The following is a 13,583-nucleotide window of genomic DNA, read 5'->3' as shown; positions in this document are numbered from 1 at the left end:
CACGCATTATTGTGTCTCAGTCTGCTAGAATGGAAGAGAAAGAAAAGAGGAAAACACATGTTTCTACACATCCTTCTGCCCCTGTCTCTTCCTCTCTCTCTGTCCATCACCTCCCCCTAGTCATCTCCATCTTCTCCTCCGACCTCTCTCTCCATCTCCTCGTGCCCCCTACCTACCGATCTCCTCCTTTTCGCTTTCTATGTCCATTTTGGCCCATCCCTCTCTCCGTCTCCTCTTACCCCCATTGTCTGATCCTGACCCTTGTATGTTATTATGGCGAATTCTGTAGTAGTATCCCAATCGTAAGCCGATAAGCATAAATACCACTTTTCGGTTTGCTAACAACATTTCTCGATTATATAAAAAAATTATGACCTATATTTAGAAAAACGTTCAAACAAACATGCAAAAATTTGAATTAAACTGGTAGAGTACTATTCGAGATTTTTGGTAACATATGTATTTATGTATTGTGTATATTAAAAATATATATCCTAAATCCGTCCGAATTAGAGCACTGTATAAAAATTTGAAGTAAACTGGTAGAGAAGTTTTAGAGATTTTAGGGAATAACGTTTCCTCTTTACACTCAACATATGTATTCATATATATTATATGTTTAAATACAGGTATATAAAACATGTGCGTATTCGAATGCAACATTGTGTCAACATTTCCAAGGGAACGTTTGTACAAACGACATGAACTCTTTTACTAACAACGTATCCTTTTTATTAATCTACATATTTATTTACATAGCGTATGGTGGTCCAGTAGGTATACAAATTCAGGCCCGTATTCGAATGCAACGTTGCGTCAAAGTTTCAAAGAAATGGGTGAAGAACTTTCGGAGATGGACGATTTTGAATAAACGAACATTATATTTACATTGATTCTTTAGGATATACGCCCACTTCCACCGTCTCCTGCACCATATAAGCAGTATCACCTGTTACTAGACCATCCCTTCGGCAGAAACTTGAGTTTGCACGCTCTGAATCGTGGTGTGACAGGAGTGGACGCGTTATGACGCCATCCAACCTTGAATGCTGTCAGACCATTCGAAGAGTTCCGCTGGCTGCTGGCAGTGCACAGACTCGTATTTGCCCTCGAAATGTTGGTCAAAAGACGTCGACTCTCTGTAGCGCAGGTCGATGGCCGGACATGGTTTCAATTTGCGCCTCAAAATACCCCCTACAACCTCTCTAAGCGTGTCAGTGTCGTTTTATTACACTATATAAGTAGTGCTATTGAGCGACTGTTCAAAAAATTCGTAATGACTTTGAAATACCAACGCTATTTTGATGACGGTTGGCACAAAACCGTAACCCGAGGGCCACATCAGATTGAGGTGAATAAATAGGCGCGAGCGATGCGAACCATCTGAAAAACGCAAATTCCTGTAGCTGACTACCGAAGATAACTACAGGACGCCCATGCACTATGTTAACTATTTCTGTGTGTCCACCTATTTTTCATTGCCCACACGTGTCGAACAAGTGCTCTTGTAAAGACAAGTAGGTATGCAAGTACGCACAGGCAAACTGTGTAGTTTGGATAACTAATGAAGGCGTATTGCAAGTAACTGGTGACTTATGTGCTTTAGGCGCAACTTCATACAGGGAATGGGCAATGTCTCGAGTCCTTGTCGTCGCCCACTTCAGAGTGGGGTGCACCCACGGATCGCCAATCAACCATCCTAGTTGCAAACGTACCCGTTTGTCACTGCCGGTGTTGTCGGACGAAATCGGTACGTGATGTCTTAATTACAACAAGGACTTACCGACGGCGCTCTCTTCTCTGTTTGTGTGTGCACAGCGGAGTGGGAGATATTGATCCTCAAACATGTTTTACATCCAAACGGTAAATTTCTGACCATGGGTTCCTTAGATTCCGTGTTCCAGCATAGCTATGTAACTCAAGTAAGTTTAAACTTGGTACGTATACGTATATATTACCTGTAAATACTCACTCTTTGGGCAAGGCACCTCTTGCACACTCTATAGGCGAAGTGTAACCAACACGTAAGAATAATCGAATATATACAATATTATTCTCTAATGCATAGTAATGCGTCTTGCTTGCTCAAAAATGGATTCGCCCAAGATATATTTATTCTTGAACTTTGAGGGAAAACCGGAAATATTATGTAGAGTCGAATGTTTGTTGTTACATTAATATTACAATTAACTGCTAACATTTAATTTCGTAATTTGTATACCGTATTTACTCACGTGTCTGTACTATTTACAGATTTCCTTTCCTTATCTCATGTGAAATAACAGGTGTTAATACCAGTCAACCAGAGGTAATATGCTAGTGGATAATAAGTAAAGACCCTCGTAAGAAATTAACCAGGTCATACATTATAGAATCTCGCGGTCTCTCGGCTATAAATCGAAATTACACCCTTTAGCCGCGCGGAGTAGCCGTGCGGTTTGAGGCGTCATGTCACGGACTGCGCGAACACTTCCGCCGGAGGCTCGAGTCCTCCATCGGGCATGGGTGTGTGTGTTGTTCTTAGCGTAGGTTGGTTTAAGTTAGTTTAAGTAGTGTGTAAGTCTAGGGACCGATGGCGTAAGCAGTTTGGTCCCTTAGGAATTCACACACATTTAGACCGTTTCGAGGTGTATCACATACGCAGCACTGGGTGTTACACTGTAACAGAATAGGAGACCGAAGGAGAGACTACTGAAAAGAATTCTGAATATTTCGGAATTTATTTAGACGAGCAAAGAGAACAAAATTTAAATACAGAAGTAGTGCAAAACAGTGAAAAACCACTGTGATGTAAAATCTGACAATGTTTTACTACTGACCCGTGAAGACGCTCTCGCGTGACACTTACCATTTACCATATGTTCCACTATCCGCACTTATTGGTTCTGCTTACTGCAATAGGCCATTAGGCTACAGTGCAACAGTGAACGACAAACGTTTGGACAGACGAAGGGTGACAAGTATCACTACGTACATTTAAAACCTGTCTTCCGAACCAATATCGTTAATGCGCATGGCTCCAAGATAATTTACGTCACGGTGGAATAATTCATTGTCATGTGGTTAGCAGAGGAAGGTGAAGTTATGACAAAGTTCCTGGTCACCAGGCGCATAAAAAAATGGTTCAAATGGCTCTGAGCACTATGGGACTTAACATCTGCGGTCATCAGTCCCCTAGAACTTAGAACTACATAAAACCTAACTAACCTAAGGACATCACTCACATCCATGCCCGAGGCAGAATTCGAACCTGCGACCGCAGCGCTCGCGCGGTTCCAGACTGAAGCGCCTAGAACCGCTCGGCCACACTGGCCGGCCCAGGCGCATCAATATGCTTTTGTGCCGTTAATCTTCTGATTGGTTTGATGTTGTCGTCACCATTTCCTATGCTATGGCAATCTCTTGATCTTACCGTAGCACTTATACTGAACGTCCTACATTATGTGTTGTTTGTATAATTTTTAACTCTCCGTTCGTTCTAACACCATGAAATTTATTTCCATTAAAAATATAGTATCATCCCGTCTCTCCCAGTTAGTATTTCCAAAATGTAGTATCATTCCGTCACTCCCACTTAGTGTTTCCCACACTCTTTTCACCGTTGGTACTGCAGGGAATATTTATTATGAGTCCACTTGATATCCTTGAAGAAATCCAAATTCCACGTAATGTGTTGTGGAGTGACTTTCTACACCATTTGTCTGTTGAGTGGAAAACGTTAACGACTGTGCCGTACATAGGTGCAAAATGTCGCACTCTGGAGCTCGTATCCCCAGGTAGTCACAAATACTACAGAACTGACTGACTACTCCTGGTCGACGACCTAACATTGCTACTCAGTTGACACTGAAATACTATGCATAGTATAGAAAAATAGGTGAGGTATAAAGTGCAGACACGCACTAATTTGTGCATAGCGTCGAGATACGAAAGTCGGCTTAATAGGATTCGTGAGGTACGTTCCGATTCGTAACTATCGCGATGTAGGCAGCCCGCATGCATTTCCGAATAGTACACCGTTGCTACACAAATCTCTGTACAAAGCTGGAGGTTTCTGGTTGTTTTCCCTGCGATATCACTCAGAAATATAATGTTGATGTCAGAGACGTAAACAGTTTAATAGAGTAAGAACTACAACGTAGAAGAGATGCTGAAGCTTGTATAGGCCCTACTGAGGAGAAGTATAACCGAACGAGGTGCTTCGTAGATTGTAAGACATTTTTGGTAAGGCACTAAGGTGAAAGCCTACGCAGAACCGGTAGTAGTACTCGTATGGCGAAAATCTGCAGTTTGCACTGTGCGTTTTTCCAGACCTCTAGGTATTGCATAGTGTCACGTAAGGCAAATCGAACTGTTTAAACGGCTTCTTTCGGATATGCACTCTAGAGGTGTGGCCATTCGAATCACGCAAGGGAAGAGGACATATTCGGTGAGGAAAAAGTATCCTTTTTGCCGCCCTGTCTCACAATAGTGTCTAGAGTACAGCTTGGCTACAAATGGGGTATCTCAGCACTGTTTTGAGCTGTGCTGTACCTGATCGCTTTTGCCGAGAGGTACACCGAATTCTCAACAGACCGGCACTGTAAAGGTCCCGATTATTTGCGTTCGACCTGAATACGTGTCTATTGAGGACCAAAGCCCCAATCAAATGAAGCACCAAGTTCGGATATAGGTTTCAAGGATATAGTCGTTATTAACATGGAAAGTACGTTACTTCATTTTTACAGCGCGGTCTCTCTATCTCAACACAACAATCGTTTATAGAAAAGATGCTGCAGGACGGCACATACCGCTGGTAACAGATGGCATTAAACATTGGCAAGGCATATGGGCTCAGAGATTCACAGTGTCAGGTCCATACTAGATCCAGCAGAGTAAACAGCTGTGTAGTGCAAAAGTATTAAACTAATACTAAACTCCGAATAACAACACGTGTTTTGACAGACTAGTTTAGTACTACCCTTATTTCACCCAGATTTGCTTGTTTACGCCTTACGGCTATCAGCGAGAGAGGTTATCAACGTCTCAGATTAAACTGTTAGTGGACACTTCACACATTGGAACTTAATCACTCCAATAAGAGCGCTTGACGTCACACACACGGGCACACAGTTGCCACTGAGTCTCAAAGCGTCATTTCGCTTGCAGATTAGGTATCGTGTAGTGTACATGCGTCATCCGCTATCGCATAGCACAAAGCTATGCGATTTCTTTGCTACTGACTATGATGCAGAGTGCAGGTCAACATCTTCCCATAAAATGATGTAGAAAGTACGTATAATCAGGAAGAGGGGCCAAATAAGCCATAAAAAAGGGGCCACACAATACCTGATGTGTTCGAACTTCAAATAAATCAGGGCCGCTTCGGTATGTGCATCTGTGCGTAGATCGCTTCCAGTATCTGCCTTTACCCTTTGAGAATTTCTACAACGGTAGTTCGTCAACTCTTATGAGCCGCGCGAAGTGGCCGCGCAGTTTGAGGCACCATGTCACGGATCACGCGACCTACAGTGACCCTACGACATGGAGGCAGCGACATCGGACTGGACTACAGCTTTTTTTTATCAAGAGACTTCATGAAATACTGCAAAACTATTGCGGAAGCATATGGATACGATACAAAATAATCAAAGAGTCTGGTGCACCAAAAATTATTTTCTTTCTTTGTTTCTTGGGGCCTTTGTCCCACTTCAACGCGGGGTCGGCCGTGTTACTCTTGATTTGGCAGTGTTAGTGGCAGAGGGTGGCCAGATGCCCTTCCTGCCACCACCCCGAACCCCCCCCCCCCCCCCCAGACGGAATTAGTGTACCCCAGCTGACTGTGTCTAGTGTACACCGTGGAATAGTGCACACGTTTTCCAGATGTATGCCAGTAGTGTCAACTGATGTGAAATGTGGGGACCAGCCCGGTATTCACCTAGTGGGATGTGGAAAACGCCTAAAAACCACATCCAGGCTGGCCGGCATACCGGCCCTCGTCGTTAATCCGCCAGGCGGATTCGATCTGTGGCCGGCGCGCTTACCCGAGTCCAGGAAGCAGCGCATGTAAATTATGGTACATGTTATTTAGCGCAGCCCGAAGTATAAGTTAGTTTGGATGATCACAGGTTGATTGCGAATTAGCAAAATCTACAAATATGTCCTTTTACATTGTGCATTCCATTGTTATATTTACATACCAGATGCAAACTTTTATTTTTCCACTGTGGTTTGTTATTTTCAATTTAAGCTAGAAGGTGTTGACAGGAATGTCCTCAGCCAAAACTCCAATACACAACAGAGTTCCCAATGCTTAAAAGGCCCTTGATTTTATGACTTCAAAATGACTATACTCCTTGTTAGCAGTACTGCGATCCTGAACTATGCCAAAACACTAACGAAAGTAAATAAGGGACAAATATGTTCAAAACTGTACTCGAAATTTGTTGTCCTGACCTACTGGACATTATAAACAAAGGTAACATCTACCATAAAAATTTAATTCTCCCAATGTAGACACACAGCATCTCGTCAGATCGGTATTTCATTGTACAGTTGGAAAGTTGACTACTTCCCACAGTCGATGTTTGAAGTAAGTAGACCAGCAATGTCTTAGCGAGGACGTCAGAGGAACAGCATAGTCATCTGTTTAGAGAAACAGCAAAATAAAGTGCTCACAATTACAGTACGTTAAAAGTTAGCACAGTTTGTTTCCTTTTTCGAAAATAATAACATTCTGTCTGCGTGCAGTTATCTGACTGGTACTATGTTATCTGTACGAGTCAACATCAAAGGTTAACTTGGTGGTTTCCGACACTGGGCATTTGTGGTAGTGGATAGCATTTAAGTCAAAGACTGATTCACTAAAAAAAGCAATATAAGTAATAAAACACTCGTTTCACTTCTTTTCGTGTCGTTGGTACATGACAGGTGAGAAAACTCTCGAGTCCTGTAGCACCAAATTTTCAGTCGCATCGACTTGTCTGGCAACATTGCCCAATGTTTCTCTTTACACAGACCTGGTTACACCTGTAAATGAACTTAGGCATATAAAGGTCCTATTACATTCGAATTATTACCCTCACCTAAACGTAAAGGTAGAATGCTGTACTGTAAACGTTTGCTGAGTGGTGCGATGAGGGCGACATGTGGGAGAAAAGATGCAGACTCCAGGGAATGCCGTGCCTAGACGGACGATGGGAGGCGAGCGCCAATGAGCCGGACAGTGTGGAGTCTGCAGACGCTGTTGTCGTGCCACAAGAGCTGACTCAAACTTAAGCGCACACAAGTCTTTAAGCTTTTGTCCCGTATACATTCCTGACTGACGTATTATTTCACTTGCCCAGTGCCAGAATTATTACTAATAATGTTACATGATTTCACTTGATGTCCAAATAGCGATCGGGTATTACGAGGCTCGGTGACTGTAAATGTTTTTGCAGAATATACGCAAACTAGCTTAGAGCCCGCTGCTTCACTCGTGTAAAATGTATGGTCTACACAGATATTTCTGTTTTCCTTTACTCGAATTTTTATATTGTCCGCATATTGCAACATCTTCCAAACTTTTTACGCTAATTAAGGCCGTAGAAGAATGGTATTCTCCGGATGTAATTCTGGCCAAAAAGCATTTCTGGTAGCTGGAGTCCAAAGTTTTTTTATTCGTGCCTTTTGCGCTCTTGTGGTGATATTTAGAAACTTTCATCCCCTAGCACACATTTCTTTATATCTAAGTGAAATACAACTTCTTATACATTTAGCTTTAATTTTTTTAACGAAATATTTTCGTAAACGTTTCCATCCCCTATTTCACCCCTTGGGGTTGAATTTCCAAAAACAATGAAACACATATTTTTTTATTTCCAGCACAGAAGTCTAATGTACTTTTTCATAGATTTAGCTTTGGAAATGCTCTCATAATGAAATAATTTTATAAAACTTCCCATTCCCAGTCTCTCTCCCTTTGGGGGGGTTAAATTTCCAAAAACACTGAAACGTTTTTTTTTTCATTTCCAACCAAGAACTCAAATACCAATTTTCAAAGATGTAGCTTTAAAATGCTTTAGACATTTTTAATAATGGTTTACTTTCACATACTATTTTACCCTCCTACTCGCTGAATTTCCAAAAACACTGAAACACGTATTTTTTGTTTGCAACTGAGAAGTCAAATGCCAATTTTCATAGATGTAGCTTTAAAAATACCTAAGGAGCTGTTGAATAATGATTTATTTTCAAAACAAACTTTCACCCTACAGTAGTTAAGTTTCCAAAAATGCCGAAAAAGTTATTTCTTTATTTCTGACAGAGAAACCAGATAACAATCTTCGTAGGTTGAGCTTAAAATTGCTTTAATAGTAACAAATATGTCAAAAAAGCTTTCATCCTCTGTTTCACCCCCTTTGGTATGGAGTATTGAAAAATCCTTTCTTAAACGGCGCCTACAGTATAAGATCAACACCCTCGGCAAATTTCAAGTTTCTATCCTTAGTGGTTTGGGCTGTCAGATGATGAGGCAGTGAGTGAGTTAGTCGGTCGGGACATTGCCTTTTGTATATAGAGATGACTATTTGTGTTCAGCAGTTCAAAGTTTTGCTTTTACATACATTGGGCTGATGAATGACTACGTGAAGTTTGTTTTCCATTCAATGCATGTCTGAATATTTTTTTAATATTGAATTTTTTCTTGATTGTGACGGACTGCTACTTGTGAAAGTTTCATGCCTGGAGCTGCGAAACTTAATTGCCGTAGAAAACAGCATCACTAAAACGCCTTCAGTTCGCATATTTTAGGCCCTCAATATGATTTTTGTACTGAAACATTTAGAACACTAGGGGAGAGGTTCCCAAATACAGTTCAGTGTTTGTACCATGATAGTACTTACTTTTCTAGCCTTCTCATTAGTATATATATTGTCATGTTAACTGATATCATCTGATATCACTATTGAGTGCACCATAAATGTCCTGCGCAGAACTTACTATACTGAAATTCATCACATATAACACAGTTATGTATCCACTGTCAAAGAGCTGTATTTACTCTGACTGTTTTTAACCTTGCATCGCTTGATGATGATCTAACACCGAAACCGGTTGATGCTGAAGGGTTTCAATAAAACAGCTGACGCTCCAATATACATTTCATGAATTACTTCCCGGCTGTTAACACTCATCTATGAAAAATGTTTACTACCAATATTGGGCTATAATTTACAGCATCCGCTCTTTTGTGTACTCAAATGCTGTGTTGTATTTGAACATACCGTATTGTAAAACCACATTTGCAGTGACACACATACAGAAAGCTGGTTAGGGATGCTAGCCAACAACTCAATATCTGTGATCGAGGCCAGTAGAATTCCTCAGAGTTTTGTGCGATTATGAGGTCCGAAAGACGAATGACAACCGCGTGACATCAAATGAGAAGTAGCTGTGGCAAAAGATGATGCAACACGCAAGCTACCTAATTGATTTCAAAGCACAGTCACTTGCCGGCTTTCCAAGTCATAGGCTCCCAGAGATGACTACCAAAATTCGTTTGCGTTGCAGAGCAAAGAGCCAAAAGTCTTACAGACAGCACTATGGAGAAACAAGCAGGCTGCCGGGCACTCGATACTTGAGACTTTGGGAATACAATTGAGGTCGGGCCGCGACTAGGTTAGGTAAGCAGCTGCTAACAGAAGTAACATTGCGCCGAGCCGATACAAAGGAAACACGCGGCCGTCAGAAGCGCACGGCAGCAGGAAAATCCGGTAAAACGGCTGGCCACTTTACGTAACTTCAGCGACCGCATTCACATACGAAGCGGAAACCGACCTCAGAGGTCTACTGCAATACTTCCTTGTCTGGTATTCCACGCCTTTTCAATGAGAAAACGTGGAGCTGTGTTTTCAAAAGTGCTTCGTTTGCGTTGCCGAGCAAAGAGCCAAAAGTCTTACAGACAGCACTATGGTTAGGGAAGCTAGCCAACAACTCAATTTCTGTGATCGAGGCCAGTAGAATTCCTCAGAGTTTTGTGCGATTATGAGGTCCGAAAGACGTATGACAACCGCGTGACATCAGATGAGAAGCAGAAAGTTTCATGCCTGGAGCGGCGAAACTTAATTGCCGTAGAAAACTGCATCACCAAAACGCCTTCAGATCGCATGTTTTAGGCCTTCAATATGATTTTTGTACTGAAATATTTAGAACACTAGTAGGATATGTTCGACGTACCACTGTGCTGTTAGCTTGTCGTGGGTGACAACCATATAGCGGGCGGGCCATACCACAAACAGATCTGTAGATCTGCCGCGATAAATGTATATACGCGCTGAAAAGTGATGTAGAGTTACATTAAAATATCTAGCTAACGTTTGAAACGGTATCTATGTCCGTATTATAAAAGGGCAACAGTATAAGACTTCCGAGTTAGGAGCAATCAGTACGTCGTTATTAAAGGAGAATCATCTTAAAAAACGAAGTTAGCGTAAGACGTACCTCAAGGTATTAATATACACTCAAAGAAAAAAAAACCGACGTATCTCGAAGGAATTATCCGAATGGGACGGTGTGCAGATATGATGTTCATGTACAGACAAGCATATAATAACAATTTCATAAAAATAGGATGATTAGTTAAAGAGAAAGAACTTCACAAACTGAGAAAGTTTGGTCCACCTCTGGCCCTTATGGAAGCAGTTATACGAGCTATCATTGATTGACAGTGTTGTTGAATGTCCTGAGGGATACCGTGCCAAATTCTGTCCAACTGGCTTGTTAGATCGTCAAAATTGCGGGATGGTTGGAGGGCCCTACCCGTAATGTTTCAAACGTTCTCCACTGGAGAGAGATCAGACGATCTTGCTGGCCAAGGCAGGGTCTGACAAACACGAAGACAAGCAGTAGAAACTCTCGCCGACTGCTGACGAGTATTATCTCGCTGAAATGTAAGCCCAGGATGACTTGCCACGGAGGGCAATAAAAAGGGGCGTAGGATATGTTCGACGTACCACTGTGCTGTTAGCTTGTCGTGGGTGACAACCAAACGTGTCCCGCTACGAAATGGCGCCACACCATCACACCTTGCTGTCGGGCCATATAGCGGACGACGGCCGCGTTGGTGTCCCATCGTTGTCCGCAGATTCTCGAGACTCGTCTTCGGCCTGGAATCTCATTGACTGGACTAGCATTATCTTCAGTGATAAGTCCCGCTTTACGTGTTATGGTTGTGCGCATACCTGTACTTGTATCAAAAGTAATTGCTTTGGTTGCATAAAAGCGCAGAAGTTGTGTGGTCAACTAATGTTTATTACTTATAAAATTCAGTATATTCTGTAAGAATATAAAACACACTGAACTACCACTGAATGATATACGGTTCCAGTTATGCGCAAAATAAATAAATAAATAAATAAAACAGACAAAAAGAAAAGAGAAGTAGTCGATTCCAGTTTCTCTCTTACACATTCATTTATTTACTTACATTGATATTATGTCTGTTCTTTCGGACCTGTCCGAACAGGTCTAGCCGTCTAGCATGCGTCTAGAACGAAATTAGAACTATGTTAATGCCTTCAGCTGTTGACGGGGCCAGGTGAAAATGTGTGCCCCGATCGGAACTGCTTAATATAAGTCTAATTTCGTTCTAGACGGTTGCAGGTCATCAATGGTCTCTGTTCTTTCGGACATGTCCGAAAGAACAGACACCACATCCATACAGATATATAGTTCTGGCAATACCGGCCATGGCCTCCTTCTTCTGTGCGGATGCACACATATTCCCCGAACTCTTACGGGCTTGGTAAGAATGTCTTCCACGAGTAATGAGTGTGTTGGGGTGGGACACTACGAATGTAGTGTGTGGACATACAACGTGAGAATGTGGGTCTCGCGGGGGGGTGTGCGAGATAGTTCCTACAGTCGCGCTATCCTCCGTGTCCTCGGTGGCTCAGATGGATGCAGGCACGGTAGCTCAGCGTGTTCGGTCAGAGGGTTTAGTTACCCTCTGTAATACAAAAAACGGATCAACGAACAACCCGAACAAGTATCATCGGACGTCCGCCACGAACAAATTCAACAAACAATATAGAGAACAAACAAATGAGACAAAAAAAATAAAAATGGATAGAGCGTCTGCCATGTAAGCAGGAGATCCCGGGTTCGAGTCCCGGTTGGGGCACAGATTTTCACCTGTCCCCACTGGTATATATCAACGCCCGTCAGCAGCTGAAGGTATTAATATAATTCTAATTACATTCATTTATGTTTCTTTCCCTACCAATACCTGTTAACTCGTAACTAGGCGTGTCCGTACAAACGCAAACTGAATCATCTACTGGAATCCGTTATTATGGAATCTTACTGTTATTAGTCCTATAATGAAGGGAAGTCCATGGGCCTACTTATAATTTGTTACGGCTGTACTGGCGTACAATAAAATAAAATCAAGCTTTAATGTTTATCAGTTGCATAAGGCACCACTTCCAGCATGTAATGATTACTGTTAAGCAGAAGAGACTAAATGCTATAAACACGCCGTTATACCATTTCATCGAGTATTGATCTTAAATAAAATTTTGCTGTAGTACTGTTAATCAGTAAGACTTCCTAATAGCAGATTCCAGTGGAGGATGCAATTCTCGTTAGTACGTACACGCCCAGCTGCCAGTTAACAGATTTAGAAACGCATTTTGTCTGCTGAGCTGAGCGAGCGATCGAGTTCAGGACTACCTTCGTGATGTACGCGCCGCGGCCTGTCTTCCTCGTGGGCCTCGTATGAGTGGACTCATACTGCCAAGTTGTTTGTGAATGTGACCCGATTTTGTAATCACTGCAGTAACCCAACCCTATCAAGCCGTGGTGCTCCATTTCGTCTTCTCCTCCCTCTCTGGGCGTTTCACTTTTCTATCAGGCAAAGTAAAGGATTTGAATGTAACTTATTAGAAACTAAACATGTACCACAGCGACAAGAATGGAAAACGAACGCTCCTGGTTTTATTAGACAAGGTGTTTACTTGAAACGGTTAAGAAAACCTCAAGTGAAAACTGTATTTTGTAGTTGGATGTAACACACGGTTGACTCTTTCACGGAATACAAAGAGTGAGTCTCAAGGAAGCTTTGACTAAATTCTAAACGTAACGTTAACCACTGGTGTCGATAGAGCAGAATGCCTGCCCATATTGCGCTTACGGAACTGTTAGAAAAACGCTACTCGATTTCCTGTCTCGTTCACGCTGGAGTTCCTTTTGACCGAGTCCATGTTACTAACCACAAATCCCATGTGATATAGATGCAGATTACAAGCATTAGTATTCTCAGACACTTCAACAGCTACCACAGCAGATAGTTCTCACCCCTATTTTCTGGTCTAAGAATATTATTTAAACACAGGTGCGCTATAAGATGTTATCGGGCAGACAGAATACAATTTTACAAATAGGACTCGGGGAAAGGGCTCAATCGAAGCATTGTGATGACTTCAACGAATATTCCTCGAAAATTCGGCGAATGCTGGGTAAATGTGCGTGTTAATGTGATGACTAATCCTTTTTGCGACGTGTAACCCCTTTAGCACCCGCTTCTGCCGTTGTTAAGCCTGTGTATCTGACTCACTAGTTCT

General features: G+C 42.1%; 1 protein-coding gene across 1 annotated transcript in view; it reads right to left on the bottom strand.

Annotated features, from left to right (window-relative positions):
- The window catches only part of LOC126180409 (lazarillo protein), a 48,400-nt gene that overhangs the window by 23,480 nt on the left and 11,337 nt on the right, over window positions 1–13,583 (bottom strand). The gene's annotated exons all lie outside the window — the stretch shown is intronic.

This window comes from Schistocerca cancellata, chromosome 1, assembly GCF_023864275.1.
Source record: "Schistocerca cancellata isolate TAMUIC-IGC-003103 chromosome 1, iqSchCanc2.1, whole genome shotgun sequence".
Classification (NCBI taxonomy): Eukaryota; Metazoa; Arthropoda; class Insecta; order Orthoptera; family Acrididae; genus Schistocerca; species Schistocerca cancellata.
This window is presented reverse-complemented; position numbering and strand designations above follow the sequence as displayed.